Source organism: Cimex lectularius, unplaced genomic scaffold, assembly GCF_000648675.2.
Source record: "Cimex lectularius strain Harlan isolate CLEC.00 unplaced genomic scaffold, Clec_2.1 scaffold53, whole genome shotgun sequence".
NCBI lineage: Eukaryota > Metazoa > Arthropoda > Insecta > Hemiptera > Cimicidae > Cimex > Cimex lectularius.
Window position 1 is genome coordinate 700,215 of NW_019392659.1, and position 18,558 is coordinate 718,772.

At 36.8% G+C, this 18,558-nt stretch overlaps 1 protein-coding gene across 2 annotated transcripts in view; it reads right to left on the minus strand.

Annotated features, from left to right (window-relative positions):
- LOC106669064 (GTPase-activating Rap/Ran-GAP domain-like protein 3) overlaps nucleotides 1-18,558 on the minus strand; it is a 423,385-nt gene that overhangs the window by 213,921 nt on the left and 190,906 nt on the right. The window contains exon 1 of one of the 2 annotated variants that reach the window (XM_024224835.1): nucleotides 4,356-4,416. The exons of the other annotated variant lie outside the window; for it this stretch is intronic. The gene's annotated coding sequence lies outside the window, so the exon portion shown is untranslated. Of the gene's footprint in view, nucleotides 1-4,355; nucleotides 4,417-18,558 lie in introns of those variants that run through there. 2 annotated transcript variants of the gene reach the window in all.

Genomic DNA, 18,558 nt, shown 5'->3' on the forward strand with positions numbered 1-18,558 from the left:
TGTCTGAGCGGGATTCGAACGCACGATCTTCGAATCAGAGAACTTTTTGTTGAAATGCAGACTACACAAAGCCCTGAAGATGATCTCAATAAAGGTCGAAATATTGGGACGATAAAGAAAATGTTTTTCTAAAACCTACGTCACACCAGCCTGCATCTCACAATCTCAAAATAATCATTAACTAACAGTCACTAAACACCACACATTTCTACAAGAGAACAACAAAGAAAATGGGATTCCATGAACAGATTTCAACTACATATCGACAACAAGCAATGAGTATCCTGAAGGACAACACCAACATTGAGAAGAAACTCGCATCGGTTCTCAATCAGAGAACTTATAAATGCAGACAACACAAGGCCCTGAAGATGATCTCAACAAAGATCGAAACGTTGGTACGATAAAGAATTTGTTTTTCTAAAACTTACGTCACGCCAGCCGGCATCTCACGATATCCAACCACTTATAAGATTACCACTATCACTCGATAGATTTATATTTGTCATTTTTCGTGTTTAAAATTGTCACAAAAAGTCGCCACGTTCATCGTCACCAAGTTCGGGTAATGCATTATCACCCTGGGCCCGCAAAGCAATGGCTTTTTCACCATTTCACCATGGACTTGAGAGACAAAGTTATATGATAATTGTTTTTTAAATTTATTCCAAGGTGATTATCCAATTTTGACATTTCTCCGTGGGGTCTGCGGAGTGAAGAACTGTACATACTATATGAAAAACATGGACCTTACCGATTATTTTGTTCTACGGCATGTCGCCATCTTTGTTGAATCCGTGTGATTTTTTTAAATATAGCTTCTTTTATATGTCGAAAGGATTGGGGTGCTCGCACATACAAAAACACCCATTAAATTCACATACATAAAGATACAAAGAACATATGAACATGGTGAAATGCCAAATCTACTTGGGGTGTCAATTCAATGTTTGGAGTGGCAAGCAGTTATTCCCGAATAGTGGAGGAGGTTGAAAATATTTCACAACACTACACTCAAAATCCTATAAAATCGATGCTGTGTCGAATGCGAGCAGTGATCAAAGCAAGAGGAGGAAATACTCCGTACTGAATTGAATGTTTTCTCCGTAGGGTTCCAATCTTCGTAGAGGTCATTAGACGGTTGAAATAAGACAAAATGCTGGCTGGCTTCACCGAGCTTTCGGCACTTTATAGTGCCATCATGAGGGCCTATTTTATTACAAATTGAAATAAATACACAGTACATACAATTAACTATTGATGTAATAAAATGATATATATACTTTCCCAAGGATGAAGAAAACGATTAACATGAAAAACTACTGTACAAATGTTTATGGAGCACATGGCCAGAATAATACAATTTGACGGTAAAGTTAAATTCACTAGTTTTCGTGGTCCCCTTGACTAATTAATATCTTTCACTTAATTAAGGTTTTTAGTTGAGATAAAAAAGTCAATGTCACGAGCGGGATTCGAACCCACGACCTTCGGCTCGATACGCCGCTACTCTACCACTTGAACTATCTTGACTTCGATCCTCTCGAACACCAACTCTCCATCTCAACCTACAACCGTTCGAATTTCCCCGCTTTTTGCCAAAAGAAATAGAAAAAACAAATAATTGCTTGGTGTAAAAGGTGGACGAATTATCGTTTCCATTGGGAATATCTTTACATATTTGCCTGTATGGCATTCTTAAAAAATATTTAAACTAATTATATTTCTTATCTGAAGTCGTCGTTGAGATGAAAAACTTAGTGTCACGAGCGGAATTCGAACCCACGACCTTCGGCTAGATAAGCCGCTTGATCCTCGATCCTCTCGGACACTAACTTCCCATCTCAACCCCACCTTTCGAATTGTCCCTCCTTTTTGCCATTTTTCAAATGTCGTGTAATCTATTTGATTCTCGGCTACAAATGAAATGGCGACGGAGAGCTTGAATGAAGATATACTTCATTTTGACTTCTTAAATTCACTAGTTTTCGTGGTCCGCTTGATCAATTAATATGTTTCAGTTAATTCGAATCCCGCTCGTGACACTGACTTTTTTATCTCAAGTAAAAACCTTAATTAATTGAAAGGTAAACATAAACCTAAATCAATTATCCAATAGTTTTTGTATGTTTGTTGTTTCTGTATCGTTTTATTACATTAATTGTTAATTGCATGTTACTTTGTATTTATTTGAATTTGTTACAAAATAGGCCCTGATGATGGCACTATAAGTTGCCGAAAGCTCGGTGAACCCAGCATTTAGTCTTTTTTCACCCGTCTAACGACCTCTACGAAGATTGGAACCCTACGTAGATTATCTGCAGGTCGATCAACGAACATCATATCTTGAATATTTTCTTCATAGTTTCCTCAGCAAATGATAAAATTGTTTTTCTCAGTTTAAGTTTTTTATTTAGCTATATATTACATTCTTTTTAATATCCGGTAAACAACAAAAAATAAAAATTTTAACGATTGCAAGTATTTACTTTAAAAAAAAAAGAGGGTGGCCATATGTTTTGTCTTTCAGTGTACTATCATTTTTGACGGAAAAGCCTGCGAATCCAAACGGGATTCTTAACAGGACACTGCAAACTAAACGGAAATTTAAAGAAGATTAGCATAACTCAACACGTGCAGATTCTGCAAAGAAGCAGACCAGACACCGACACACATATTCATTGTGGCGCTCCACTTGCCCGCAGGAGGAAATGCTTTGGGATACACAATATGAGCATAGAAGAAATTCAACCACTGAAACCGAGCCTACTAATCAAATTAGTTGATGAATTAGGACTCACCGGTGTGAGGTACAGAGCGGTGGTAACAACGTCTTTTGAAGGGCGCAGCATATGGCACACCCCGCTAATACATCTACATCTTACATTTTTTACACAAAATATATTCTCGATTATGTTGATAGTGTTATTGGTTTTATAAGGGCAATATTTATTTATATTATATAAAGTGGAATTACGTTTGTGAATGTGGAATATATCGAAATTTCTCTTTATACCAGATAAATAAAAATATCTCCAGGTTGTACGATGATTATGTCGCATAACTGACTGAAGAAATTCGATCAAATTTATAGTAAATTCTTTCTGACGTTGGCGTTCTGAACATAGCATACCATTCAAATATCATTTACAAGAAAGTTTGTTGTAATTTTCAACCTCAATAATTACATTCAAGAATAATCTGGTTCTCAGTTTTGTTTTGATGAACAAACAAAATCATTTATTACCGCCAAGCTTTCGACTTATTTTTAGGTCATCATCTGAGTAAAATAACCTTACATATGTCTACAATTTAACAAGTTTTTATTAGGTCCTTTCAAATTTCTTTGAAGACCGAATCGGTTCCAAATTGCCAAAGACGGTAGCCTAATTACAGGAGTTGGTTTGATTGTGGTTGTGACAAGGAGGATTGTTACAGTTCTTGCAATATTGGGACTGAATCGGTCTTCAAAGAAATTTAAAAACTAAATTACGTCAACTTTTAGACATATTTAAGTTTGTTTTGCCCTTATGATGACCTTAAACTAGGTCGAACGCTTGGCACACCATACCGGGAACTAGATTACTCGTGAGTAAAAAAGTGCTCGATATATCTTCATAAATTAAAAAATAATTAAATTGTTTAATTGGAAAAATTTATTGACTTAGGTGAAGCATATCTGCGTGGAATATTCGATTATGAATAGATCTCATTTGTGTTCGCGTGTACTTGCAACTGCGTGTAACATGTTCTAATAAAGTTAAGCATGTCTGAAAAAACCTGATAGGGGTGGTGCTTCTCTAGGTCCTTCCAATGTAATAAAGAATATAAATATTTATAGCAATTGTAAATCTCATCTATATAAGATTAGTCCTCATATTACTTTTACTTTTATACATCTTACAACATTTTACCCACAAAATCGTTAAAGACACTGAGAAAATTGCCTGAGGTACTTAAAGTAGCGAGAAGTTTTCCAATGGCAAAGTTTAACACACTCGTGTATTCCATTAGTACCTTAGAAAAGAAAAACAGTTCATGAAAGTTATGCTTAATATAATTCGACTGTAGAGGGCAAAGTATTAAATACATTAATTGTGCTGTCTATAATAAAACAATAAAAAGTTACTTTTTAAAAGAATTTTTCAATACATTTTTCATATTTCACACTGGAATATAAGAAAAATTATTAATTAGAATTAAAATGATAAAATTTGGTTAATGGTTAAATATTCTATAAAGGCAATTTTAGAGGGAATTATGAATTTCTAAAAAAAATTAAGAAATAAGTAAACCGGTCAAGGAATCTCCCAGGGTGATTAAACAATTGTTTTCTTTATTTTGTTTGTGCGTACCTAGATTGTTTAAACGTCTTCAGCCTGGTCCGGAACAACGGGGGCGGTGCACGGACGGAGACTGAGAGAGCCAGGCGGCAGGAATGAGAAAGTTCGCGGGGGGTGGCGCATGCTTCAACCCCCGAACTGCCCCTCCCACGCGAAGCCTGTTGAGCCTCAAGAGGAAATATGAGACGAGAATTGTGATTGTTTTCCTACTGTCAAAGAAGGAAAAAGTTGTTTACTTTGAAACGGACTGCTTTGAGAAACAGGTGAAAATCGGACATTGACGTAGTTGAATTTAAAGTAAATTAATTTAAAAAACTGGTCTTTACTCAATTTTAAATCGTATGACTAATGCGCGCTCTAAAAAATGTAATACTTTCTATTATTGATACGTCGCCTTCTTAAAAAATAAAAATAAAAACATGTTAAATAAACGATCGCTGAGCAAAGTAGACTGATACTTTTGTACTGTGTTGTTGGAGGAAAATGCTGAGAATGCCTTGAGAAAACCATTTTATACACCAGAATATAAAGTCAGACTGCTCACTTGAGGGAATGATATTAAAGCCGAAGCTGAAGTTTCAGGACAGGATACTCTGAAGAAGAAGCTGATGCTAGGGAATATGGAGGTAATAGGAATAGGGGCCGACCAATGGCAAGATTGATGGATGATAGTGTGGAGATGAAAACCACAGAGGGACTTCCTACAGAAGTCTAGCGTAGACTACCTACTCTGGCGTGAGCTGGTTTGTGAAATCACGAAGAATCAGAAGCGAATAAACAATAACTGGCGTTATGAATCAAGCTATTCCTGCTTTGGAATTCATGAATCTGCCACCACTGCATACTTCCATCCAAGAAGAAGGAAGAGCCACAATTCACGGCAACACATTTGTTGAGACATGCTCCGATTGCCTGCTCGCTCAAAATAGAACAATTTAAGTTTCAGCGGAACTTCCGACAAAGTTGGTCTTTAGTCGCCATGACTCCTAAATTCAGATATAATAAAAAAATTCAAATAAAAATATCCGACAGAGCAGATCAAGAGAAAGAGATACAAGTTGATACCGATTGGGAAGAGGGATCTAAGACTGAGTATGGATGCCTGGTGCTATGAAAATAAACTATTAATTATAATTGGTATAGCTTTGGTAATATGAAACTGTATTTCGGGCGGACAATGTACCTACTAGGGGTATTCACGATGTTTTTAAGATGTTAACTCGAATTAACTCGGTAGAGAAATGTCCAATAAGATCGTGAACGCCCCCTTCTTTTCTTAGAATGCTAAACGTTAATTTTTCCACAATGCTGGGCGTGGCGATTGGTTGAACTAAAAATAAAGCAATAACACTCCTTGAAGACTTGTTGTTTGTTTTGGTTTTCTTTTGTGTTAAATTGTAAGATGCCAAAGTTAGTAAAAAAAACAAAATTAATCAACTCTTTCATTTGAAGTGCTCTCTATCCACCCTTAAAGTATAACAGTTGACAAGGTTCAATTTAACTTCATAGGATGTATCTATTATGAATGAGCGTATATAGGATACGTCAGAAATTAGCAAAAGAAATGTATTGGCCTGCTGTTAAAACAATTTTTAAATTCTTTGCGGCCATGTTGGTTACCTACGCTCTAACGGATATATTAATCAAATCTTTCATTTAAATTGCTACCTATCCACTCGATAAGCAGTAACAAATGACACGCATCAATTCGTGCCGACATACCTAACGTCTAACATTCTACAAATTTGTAGGATAGGGGATGTATCTTTTATGAATGAAAGTATAAGGACAGGTCAGAAATTAATAAAAGAAATGTATTGGTTTGATTTAATTAAAGCGCGTTTAAAAATAAAAATACGTGTAAAGAAAAAACAGCTGTTAAATTCATGGCTGCCATGTTGGTTACCTACGCCCTAACGGATATAAATGTGACTACATTTTCGAACTAACATCTAACATTGGCCCTGGCCTGTTAGATTGAGCAATGTTAACTAGCCGATTCTTACAAGTCTACGTCATAATTTTTCTCAATCTAACAGGACCTAACAGACTTAACAAGGTTAACAAAAAGACCGTGAATACCCCTAGCGTATAAAAAAAAGGTTTATTCCCCCTTTAAGTATCGGACTGGCTGGGCAGGTGGTGCATAGTTTGAATGACCACACACACACACACACACACACACACACACACACACACACACACACACACACACACACACCTACAAGCCCGTGGGAGTATTGAAATATTGAGATGACCACTTGATTAAAACTTATTCTCTAGTAATTACAACTGCGCTGCGCTATACTTGAATTTAATCATTCTAAATATTAAGAAAACGTGATTTTATCGATGCAAAATCGTCCTTACATCTTTAATTAAACTCAGATAAAAACAAATTAATATAAAATTACAAAAAAATAATAAAAAAGCATGTAACACTTTAAAAATAATGTGTAAAATAAAAATACTGATGGTATTGGTTTATAAAGAAATGCCTAAGCCACAGGTGCCCCTAACTAAGCTTTAGATTCTGATAAAAACCTTAAATTTAACGAAGAGCTCTTGGTAATAATAGAGATTGCAATATAGACAACAATAGCGTACATTAGATAAATCATAAAGTTGCATTGTGGACTTCTCATAAAGGGGTCGATTATTTTTAAAATTAACCTTACTCTAAACTCTCAAATCACTAAATTAACGAAAACAAAAACTTAAACAACTATGAGACATAACGATTTCAAGGCATTAGGCGGTTCATTCAAAACCCAATCGGAACTACTTAGTAGCCAAATTGCCCGGACCAAATCGAGGCAACACAAGACTACTTTTTACAAATTGCATATTTAGTTTTTAATTTTTAAAAACCATCCTTTGATGTTGAAAACAGCACTGAATATGAAATGCCTTGCGGTTTGTCTTAGCAGAAGTTAATCTAGCAAACTTCAGGACATGACGCATTTCAAAGGTGATGTAGTGGTGATGCCAAAAATGTCTCCCATTTAACTTTACAGCAGCAGCCTTACAAGTGGGTCTGAACCATTTAAGGGACATGTAGGGCACAAAACTTTTCCAATAAACGCCCCAGGTTGAAATAGGACGATTTTGCCTCAGGGCGTAAATCCACATGTCTAAAAAGGTTTTATACAAGTTTGTAATGAAATTAAACAAATATCAATACAGTTTTGGAACAATACATTTTTCGTAGATACAGAAATTACAAAAAATAAAAAAGTCTGTTTGCAATTATAAAATAATTTGATTACACAGCATTAATATTAAAGTGTTTGGTATCTGGTTTCTGGTCAGGTAGAGAAAGAAGTAGACTATATGATCACTTGCCAAGCTTTCGGCCTTTATAAGACCATAATCAGGGCCTGAATAAATATTACAACATTACATTATCACATTAATTGCAAGTTTTTTGGTTTGTTTTTGGATAGGAACTGTGCGAGTAGAATTACCTCCGACGCATAACGTTTTCTTTACCGACTGGACCTGCAATTTTGGAAGACCACTATGGTTTGTAATCCTTTTAAAAACTACCTATTTTACTATTGAAATTGTCGGTTTGATCTAGTTTGACATCAATTATAGAAAAAACTGAAAAAAACTTGTCGTAATTTCAACTTAACCAACCTCATGTACTTCGTGACCTCGAGGTCGATGTCGTCGGGGTTTTTCGTCATTCTATAATGTTAATATAAGAAATAGGATGCTGTAAGTTAAAACAAATCAAAAAAACGTATAACTAATATTACAATATAACGTTGTAATATTTGTTCAGGCTCTGATGATGGTCTTGTAGAGGCCGAAAGCTTGGCATCATAGAGTCTACGTCTTTCTCAACCTGACCAGAAACCAGATCCCAAACCCATTAATCGCCATGGTCAATTTCTTCTTCATTAACATAAAGTTAAAATTCTAATGTTACACATTTGCACAATGTTTATAAACATTCGCATTCATGCCAAATTACACAATAAATGGTTGTTTTTGACTGCAAGAATATTAGGAAGGTTTTTGTTGGCCTCACTACGGTGTGTTCGGTTCGGGTAACATAGTTGTTTGCAGAAAGTCAGTGTCCTTCATGCCTAATTGGCCAGATGTTTTTTATTCACTTTTCTCTTTTGTTTATCTTTCGGGACAATTATGTGATTGAATCATCTCTAAGGCACATTTCCACGATTCAACTTTTGTTGTTTTGCGTTAGCAATTCAATAGTTGAAAGCGAATACTTTCACTAAAAATTTTCGTTAAAAATTGTTTGTTGCCTGACAATACAAAATAATACAACATGTGCGCTTGCAGAGAAAGGTTTCTTGATGTGTCTCAACTGATTGAGAGTTGTAATTCCTTGGCCTCATCTAGAGAGCGTGTAGAAATGCCACCAAATAGAGAACTGTGCATGAAAAACGGCTTGATATAACCTCTGCTGTTTCAAGTCAGTTGTGGGGTCAGGTATGGATTTATTTTCTGTAAACAAATATGCATTTGCGAACATTAGAAAATAATATTTTTCAATCCTCAAGTTTCAAGTCGTGCTTCAACTTGTAAGAAAAGAGGAATGATTTGGACGACAAAAATTTAAATTAATCAAATAGTTGAAAACCGGACTGTTGAACCGAATCATGATAGATTTCAATAATCAAACAGACAAAAGTTGAATCTTGAGAACGTGCCTTTAAAGTCTCCATGAAAACGAATTTTTTTTTATATTGGAGGTATTCGCGATCTTTGGGTTAACCCTGTTAAGTCTGTTAGGTCCTGTTAGATCTCGAAAAATGATGACGTAGATTTGTAAGAATCGGCTAGCTAACATTGCTCGATCTAAAAGGCCAGGGCCAATGTTAGATGTTACGTCGAAAATGTAGTCAGATTGCTATCCGTCAGGGCGTAGGTAACCAACATGGCAGCCATGAATTTAACAGCTGTTTTTTTGTTTACACGTATTTTTGTTTTTAAACACTCTTTAATTAAATCAGTCCAATACATTTCTTTTGTTAATATCTGACCTGTTTTTCTACTCTCAATTCATAATAGATACATCCCCTATCTTATAAAGTAGTAGTCTGTTAGACGTTAGGATACAAGTTAGGTATGCAGCATAAATTGAAGCGTGTCATTTGTTAGTACTTTTCGAGTGCATAGCATTTTGAACGAAAGAGTTGATTAATTTTCTTTTTTATTAACTTCTGGTATGTTACAATATAACACAGTTAAAACGAAAACAAATGACAACAAGCCTTCAAGGACTGTTATAGCTTTATTTTTGGTTCTACCAATCGCCACCCACAGCATTGCGGAAAAAATAACGTTTAACATGCTAAGAAAAGAAGAAGGCGTTCACGATCCTACTGGACATTTCTCTATTCGAATTAGCACGAGTTAACATCTTACAAACATCGTCTTACATACCCTACTATCTGTTATATTTTTTTTCGATTGTTGCTGTTTGACGACAGACCAGCCAAAACGGAACCCGAGGGAACGTCGCCGGATATGCCCTCGAAGCCATCGGCCAACCGCCTTCCGGAACTACGGTGTTGTTTCATGAATGAATTTTTTGTAGTTTGGGAATTTAGGGTCTGGGAGAAATAACCTCGTTGATCATCGACACTTTCCGTCCCCCTGAATCCAGGTACCCGTCAATGGGTGGGAAATGAGACGTCAGTAAGGAATGCAACAGTAGGAAAACTTAAACGAATTGGGAGCGCCCCCAGGTACAGGACAGGGAAAGTGAACATATTTTAAAACATTCCCAGGAGATATAGGGATATATGGGGGGGAGGATAATAATGTGAAAAAGTAAGAAATCCAAATTTTAAAACGTACCAATAGTAATAATAATTGAACCAACACAAATGGTTATATTTCAGAAATTGAGTCGTACAACCATAAGAAGTAACATGAATCACTAATAAAAATTAGGCTGATATATTTATGAAAATAGTAATCGAGCAGACTAGCAAAAATTTTAGAATAATGGTAGTTCAGTCGTTTTCCTTTCACTTAGGCTTTTATTTGAAAATGAACGGCTTAAAAATATAACGTAAAAATGTAACATTTACATAAATATCTTCTTTTTTAGATAACAATGGAAACATCCGCAAAGGGATAAAAAAGAAATCATAACTTAATCCCACGCCCACGCGTGTTTGTTGGGTTAGTCTTCTACCTAAATGCTTACTCAATTAATAATTTCCCCAAAGCTTAACAAAGGATATGTTAATAGGATAATATCATATTAACACTGAAGATGCTTTTTAGTGATCCAAAATGACTACAATAGGCCTTTTGTTTTAAACAGCGTTCAGCCAGTATTTGTATCCATGCGACCAGAGGCCAATCGTGTAAACTGTTAAAATAGCAATTAGTAGGATTCTAACTAGATTAAAAAAGGAAGGCTCACATTTACAAAATTAATTATTTTTGTCACTTAAATCCAACTGTGTTATTTCCAGCGGGTACAGATAAACCACTTTATGCGTGTCCAGAATGTTTAATTGTTATGACGAATTTAGGAAAGTTTTATTATTAAGCAGCCATGTTTTTTCTGCACCGGCTAACATTACGGTTATGTGATCCCCAATTTTACTAAAACCTTTTTTGGTGATACTCCTTTACAAATTAAAACTTATCCTCCCTACTATCTCATCCTGAGATCCTTTCTCTCGGATCGATGGTTTAAAAGGTCGTACCCTTGGTCCAATCTTATACACTATCTACACTTCTAATAATGAGTTATCTGGTTTTTTAAAATGTCTTCTTTGATGAAACAATAAAATTCAGTAAACATGAAGATCTCATTCAGGCAGTTGCTTTGGTCAAGGGTAGATGTAGCGTCTGTTACTTAGCCCAAGATCGGGTGTGCCACGCTCTATATCCACACACAAATTCATAACCTACGCGGACGATACGGAAATCCTACTCTAGCCACAAAAGCAATCCAGCATCCTCATTACGACTGATGAATTCGATGTCCGATCAGTCTGAACAAGCAAAAAGCCAGCCAACAAGCGTTTACGCTCAAATGTCACACCAGCCCACCAGCGCTCATAAACAAGAAGGTAATATCTCCTTCCAACCAAGTCCGCTATCTTGCGCTTTTTTTTGATAGCATACTACTTGGAACCCAAATACAAGATTAAAAAGACAAGAAAAGATATGGAGTAGTCAGACTAACTGGGACATTGCTCGGTCGTCCTAGAAAGGACAATGAGGATCTTTAACGTCCCCACCTAGCCTACTCGGCCTTATCGGACGTTTTGATTCTCAAGATGAGAGCTGATTAGCGTACGACGGACTGGTGTTACTGCCACAGCGTTGGTGTAGAGGCCGCTCAGCACCGAGGGGCCACAACAACCTCGCTCCGAGTGGTCGGGTCCGCATTAAGCATCGAACCTTATGCCGCGCGCAAAGGGCTAGCCGAAATATATCAGCCTGGTCTCCCGCGCGCTCCCTAGATAGAGAAGGCCACTCTATCTCCCAGAGTATTTGGGCTTCCCCAGCGTAGAAACTACCGGATCCGCTCCGGCCGCTGTTTTGTATAAAGAGAAATTGCTAAACACCACCTAGAGGAGACTGCCTACGGTAAAAGCCTGCTTTAGAGAGGTTGCCAAGTCCTCAGAGCTACACCATTATTTTTCCATATTGTAACCAACGGTTGGGAGGGGTCACAGGAAACAATGAAGGAACCTGGAGTAAGAAAGGGACGTGGATAAGGATACGAGGTACCCTTTCTTCGGCCCCGAGCCTCAACCACATTGTACCACCCGCCGTCGTCTTAGTTCCACATTAAGTGGTCCACGACTCCCTGGGTGGATACTAACTGGGACAAAATCAATACTAAGGATACATACTAACTGTTTACAAAATACTCATCATACCGATTTGGAATTATGGAGTCGAACTGTGGGGCACCACCAAATCCTTGAACATCCAATAAATTCAATCCTTTCAATCCAAAGTTAGCCCTATCCTCAACGCTCTCTTCAACGTCACCAATCAAATGGTCCATAAAGACCTAAAAATCCCATTCGTGAAGGATCAAATCCTCAATTTCCATTCTAAACTATCCCTCCCACTGTTCCTTCACCCCAAACACTTTCCTCAAATCTCAACGTCACATCCTTACAATCCTCCACGCAGTCTAAAACGGCGATGGCCCCGTGACTTCCATTTTAACCGCCTAACTAATAAAATAGAGATCCAATGCTGACTTGTTGTCCCCCTGCCCTCTGGTTTAACAGATCTGTCAGATTTGTCTATAATCATCTATACTAGTACTTTTACTAACTATATATTTATTTTGTAAAGATAGAAACAAATAAAATAAATAATAGATATGAAAATAAGCAGGATCGTTGTAAATGAGACTAAGTAACTTAGTAGTAAAAAGTTACAGTAACCAAAAGATGTTTCAGAATTTTGAACTATTTTATTTTAGACTTTTATAGTGATCCTTCATACATATATAATAAGTGTTAAACAGGCACGAATTTTTTGTCTAATTGTTATTCTGCTTCGAGTTCACTTTTATCACCTTCCTCACAAGAGATCAAAGAGATTTAGAAACCTTCACATATGTGCCTGGAATTAATTCAAACAGAGAAAAATGAGTTGCTTTGAAAAAATAATATAAGTAAAACTCATGTTTCTCGCAATTGTGTTTTTTTATACTTGTAAAGCTTGAAATGTCATTTTACCTTATGAATTACCTTATTGTTTGGACACATTGATATTGGGCATACTTTGTGAGAGAGTATATATCTATCTTTCATAATCAGACGTAGTCTTTAATCAATTAGTAACAGGGTTGGCTTAGCAGCCGGCACATCTTAAAATGGATCCGTAATGAGTCCAAAACCTGGTGGAATAATACACAGGTACGAGGCACGCGATGAGATTCATAGAAGGACCATCCGCAAAACTGATCAAAGAAATACTGTAAGTTAACCGCAACCGAACCAGGATTCTGGTTGGACTCCTAACAGGGCACGGCCGCTTAAGAAGGCATATAGAACAACTCTACACCATATAGAAGTAGAGACAGAAGAAGCCCTATGGAGATACTGCCAGGAAGAGGAGGAGACCGCAGAACACATTTTACGTTTCTGTGAAAGTCTATGTAGGTGCAGGTTCATACAACTAGGACAAGAAAAATCACAAGCCAGATCTTACACCTAGGAACCGCTGGCAAAGCTGTAGAGGCTGGTTAATAACCTGAAGCTGGACAGTGAGTTATAAATAGCCGGGGAGTACGATAGATCTATTCAGGTCGTGGTGCAAAAGGCCTTGTGGCCGCACAATTTATCCCTAGTGTCAGGGTTTGAAGTGTTTTTAAGTTACACGAAGCGCAAAAAGCGTCATATTTTTATAAACACGGACATAACTCTAAGGTCAGCCAAAAATTAACATTTCGGTGAAAAAAACAGTACATGTAAAAACGATACAGTACATGTGTTCGATTTTGGGTTGTTGGATGTTTTTGGGAGTGAATAGACAGCTTTCAAAAGAACTTCCCCAATGTACCTTAGGGCAATCAAAGAACTTCCTATCATCTGATTGCTACAAACCAAATCGGCACTCACCAGGGAAATGAAGAGCCAACTATTGTTCAACTGCTGATTTGCGAGTACTTAGTGGTCTTTCTACTCGAAGCCTCTTCAACAGGAGAGAACTTCCTGCGGGAGGTCTATAGTCCAGGCTATTCTCACATTCTCACAAAGCCTTGTAATGACTATTGTATAGTCCATCGTTACATTGTGGACGGTTTAGAGTTGATTACAAATCAAGGAAAAATTTAAATTACAGTTCCGTATTACGGAAAGAACTCCACAACTTTGTCCTGCATCGCGGTACGGACTTCTCCCGGATTGAGACTACCGGTGGCCCTAAACTGCTATAGACCATCGTGGATGGATGGATGGCATCTACCCGGGCGAGATCTTCTCCACTTAAGACATGCTCTTAAGGAAAAAAAAAATATTTTTTTTTTTCAAATTTATTTTTTTACAAAGCATAACAACAACTAATTGAGGTTTTTAGTTGAAATAAAAAAGTCAATGGCAGGAGCGGGATTCAAACCCACGATCTTCGGCTAGAAACGACGGCGCTCTACCACTTGAGCATCTCAACCCCACCTTTTGAGTTTTCCCTCCTTTCTGCCATTTTTCAAATGTCGTGTAATCGGATTGGATTCTCGGCGACAAATGAAATGGCCGCGGAGTGGGGTTGAGATGTGAAGTTGGTGTCCGAGTGGATCGAGGTCACGATAGATCAAGTGGTAGAACAGCGGCGTATCTAGCCGAAGATCGTGGGTTCGAATCCCGCTCCTGCCATTGCCTTTTTATCTCAACTAAAAATCTTAATTAATTGTGATATATTAATTGGTCAAACGGACCAAGAAATTAGTGAATATAACAAAAACGATGCTGGCAAACATTTACATATACACTTTTACACTCAGGGCTTTATTGAATTTGTTTGCACGCAATGTGATTCTGTCTGCAACTTGCTTGCGTGGGCGTAAGAGACATTTGCATAATTGTTTGCAGTCAGTTTTATTACAGTATGATATTTATGCTTTCTAGACACGGAGCTTGTTATTTATCACGATTGCAGAGGAATGTAAATTTTGTCGCGGCTGGGTCCTTTTGTCTGGAAAATAAGCCGAACTGATTGAGAAAATTCTCAATGGAATTTTCACCCACTCATGTAGTATTGATAATAATTGAAGCACTAATTGGCGGTTTATTGGAAAAGCCTTAATTAGCCAGATTAATCTATTAAGGTAATGTTAACATTACCTCAAAAGTTATTTTTCCTTTATCTGTTTTCATTTAGATAGTTTTATATTAATACATATTGAAAAACAGAGGGACAATCGGAAATACAGACGGTCCCAAAGGAAGGAAACAAGTGTTATCCGCTGGCAAATAAAGAAAACGTTTCTTTTACACAGCTTCATATCGAGCAAATAGCGCCGAGCTGAACATAATCTCCACGTGAGAATATTTATAAGCTGGATGGTAAGTAAGTGGGAAAAAGTGTATTTAGAAATGAGTGTGTTTAGGTTTAAGTGCATGATATGACCTTGTTGTCAATAGCCAGTTGAGCCTAACTTCAGCTGTAGTACGCATAAAACCGAGGTCTATTCCCCGACCACTGAAACACTGCCGTAGGTGAAGTATATGCAGAATTGAACCTGTATAATCAAACAATATAACAATTATTTTGCCCCAGAGTTATAAAGTGATGTGCTCTGATTCCATGCCTGTAAGGCTTGAGTCATACATTCCCAATAGATCTATGGTGAAAGACGGCTTTTACGCGATTCCTTCAACAACGGGGAGGGGACACACTTTTCCCTTGTCGCTCAAATATTCCCATCAATGAGTGAGAAGCAGCCATGATGGGACACCACATTGTAGAGAAACCTTTCAAAAAATGTTTTCATATTGGAAGCATGTTGTCTGAGAATTGGGCATTGTAGGATAACCAAGAGGCACTTAATCAGAGATCCCCACCAATGCGTGCTCAACGACTTAATAACTGGCGTGTCTTGCCTAGTGACCTGAGAACACATTATTCCCGTCCATGTACACTAATAATGGTACAAATCCAGGAGAATATTGCCAAATTTCTGCCAGAAGTGGGAGACAGTACTGCTAAGTGCTAACAAGTGTAACCACTACAATAACCGATGACGATATCAGGGCTATTGTAAGATGTTAACTCGTGTTAACACGAAAAGAGAAATTTCCAGTAAGATCGTGAACGCCCCTGCTTTTCTTAGCATGTTAAACGTTAATTTTTCCATAATACTGCGCGTGGCAACTGGTAGAACCAAAAATAAAGCAATGACAGTCCTTGAAGGCTGTTGTTTTTTGTTTTGGTTTTCTTTTGGGTTAACTTGTAAGATGGCAGAAGTTAATAAAAAAAGAAAATTAATCAACTCTTTCATTCAAAAAGCTATCTATGCACTCGAAAAGTACTAATAAATGACACGCGATAATTCGTGCCAACAAACCTAACTTGTATCCCAGCGTCTAACAGCCTACAACTTTGTAGGATAGGGGACGTATCTATTATAAATGAGAGTATAAGGACAGGTCAGAAATTAACAAAATAAATGTATTGATCTGATTTAATTAGTGGATATTTAAGAATAAAAGTACATGTAAACAAAAAACAGCTGTTAAATTCATTGCTGCCATGCTGGTTACTTATGCCCTGACGGATAGCAATGTGACTACATTTTCGACCTAACATCTAACATTGGCCCTGGCCTGTTAGATCGAGCAATGTTAACTAACCGATTCATACAAATGTACGTCATCCTTTTTCGAGATCTAACAGGACCTAACAGACTTAACAGGGTTAACTCAAAGATCGTGAATACCTCTAATATATATTTAAAAAAATCGTTTTCATGGAGACTTTAAAGGCACGTTCTCAAAATTCAACTTTTGTCTGTTTGATTGTTGAAATCTATCATGATTCGGTTCAACAGTACGGTTTTTTAACTATTTGATTAACTCAAATTTTTGTCGTCCAAATCATTCCTCTTTTATTACAAGTTGAAGCACGACTTGAAACTTGAGGATTGAAAAATATTATTTTCTAATGTTCGCAAATGCATATTTTTTTTACAGAAAATAAATCCATGCCTGATCCCACAACTGACTTGAAACAGCAGAGGTTATATCAAGCCGTTTTTCATCCACAGTTCTCTATCTGGTGGCATTTCTACACGCTCTCTAGATGAGGCCAAGGAATTACAACTCTCAATCAGTTGAGACACATCAAGAAACCTTTCTCTGCAAGCACACATGTTGTATTATTTTGTATTGTCAGGCAAGAAACAATTTTTAACGAAAATTTTTAGTGAAACTATTCGCTTTCAACTATTGAATTGCTAACGCAAAACAACAAAAGTTGAATCGTCGAAATGTGCCTTAGAGATGATTCAATCATATAATTGTCCCGAAAGATAAACAAAAGAGAAAAGTGAATAAAAAACATCTGGCCAATTAGGCATGAAGGACACTGACTTTCTGCAAACAACTATGTTACCCGAACCGAACACACCGTAGTGAGGCCAACAAAAACCTTCCCAATATTCTTGCAGTCAAAAACAAACATTTATTGTGTATCTAATTTGGCATTAATGCGAATGTTTATAAACATTGTGCAAATGTGTAACATTAGAATTTTAACATTATGTTAATGAAGAAGAAATTGACCATGGCGATTAATGGGTTTGGGATCTGGTTTTTGGTCAGGTAGAGGGTAAACAAAAAACAGCTGTTAAATTCATTGCTGCCATGTTGGTTACTTACGCCCTGACGGATAGCAATGTGACTACATTTTCGAACTAACATCTAACATTGTCTTTGTTCTGTTAGATCGAGCAATGTTAACTAGCCGATTCTTACAAGTCTACGTCATAATTTTTCCCAATCTAACAGGACCTAACAGACTAACAAGGTTAACACAAAGACCGTGAATACCCCTAGCGTATAAAAAAAGGTTTATTACCCCTTTAAGTATCTGACTGGCTGGGCAGGTAATGTATAGTTTGAGTGACCATACACACAACTACACCCCACAAGCCCGTGGGAATATTGAAATATTATGATGACCACCTTGATTAACAAGTTATTCACTAGCTATTACAACTGCTTTGCGCTATGTATGAGTTTCATCATTCTGAATATTAAAAAAATTGATTTTATAGGTGCAAAACGGTCCTTATGTCTTTAATTAAACTCAAATAAAAAGAAAATAATAAGATAAGCATGTAACACATTAAAAATAATGTGTAAAATACTAATATATATTCTTGTAATGATAGTATTATTTTATAGAAACACATTTGTAGTTTTTGAAGGAAAAAATCCTGAAACATACAACTTTATATAAATAAAATAAATAAAAATCATGGAAATAAACCATAATAATTTGATGTAACCCAAATTCTTTAATCCTGTTCGATTTTCCATTTCCATATCCGTTTCTAACGAAAACCTACTCATTAGTTACTCAACTAGGAAATAATTAAAAACTTAGTTACATTACATGAATCAAACCGGTTGGATAACATGCAACCAAGACGTGCTATCTGTCGAAAAACCCAGGTACTATTAAAAGGAAAGGGTTGAGAGTGTAGACGCTCAAGAGGAGCCAGTCTCCAACGAATGTGTTA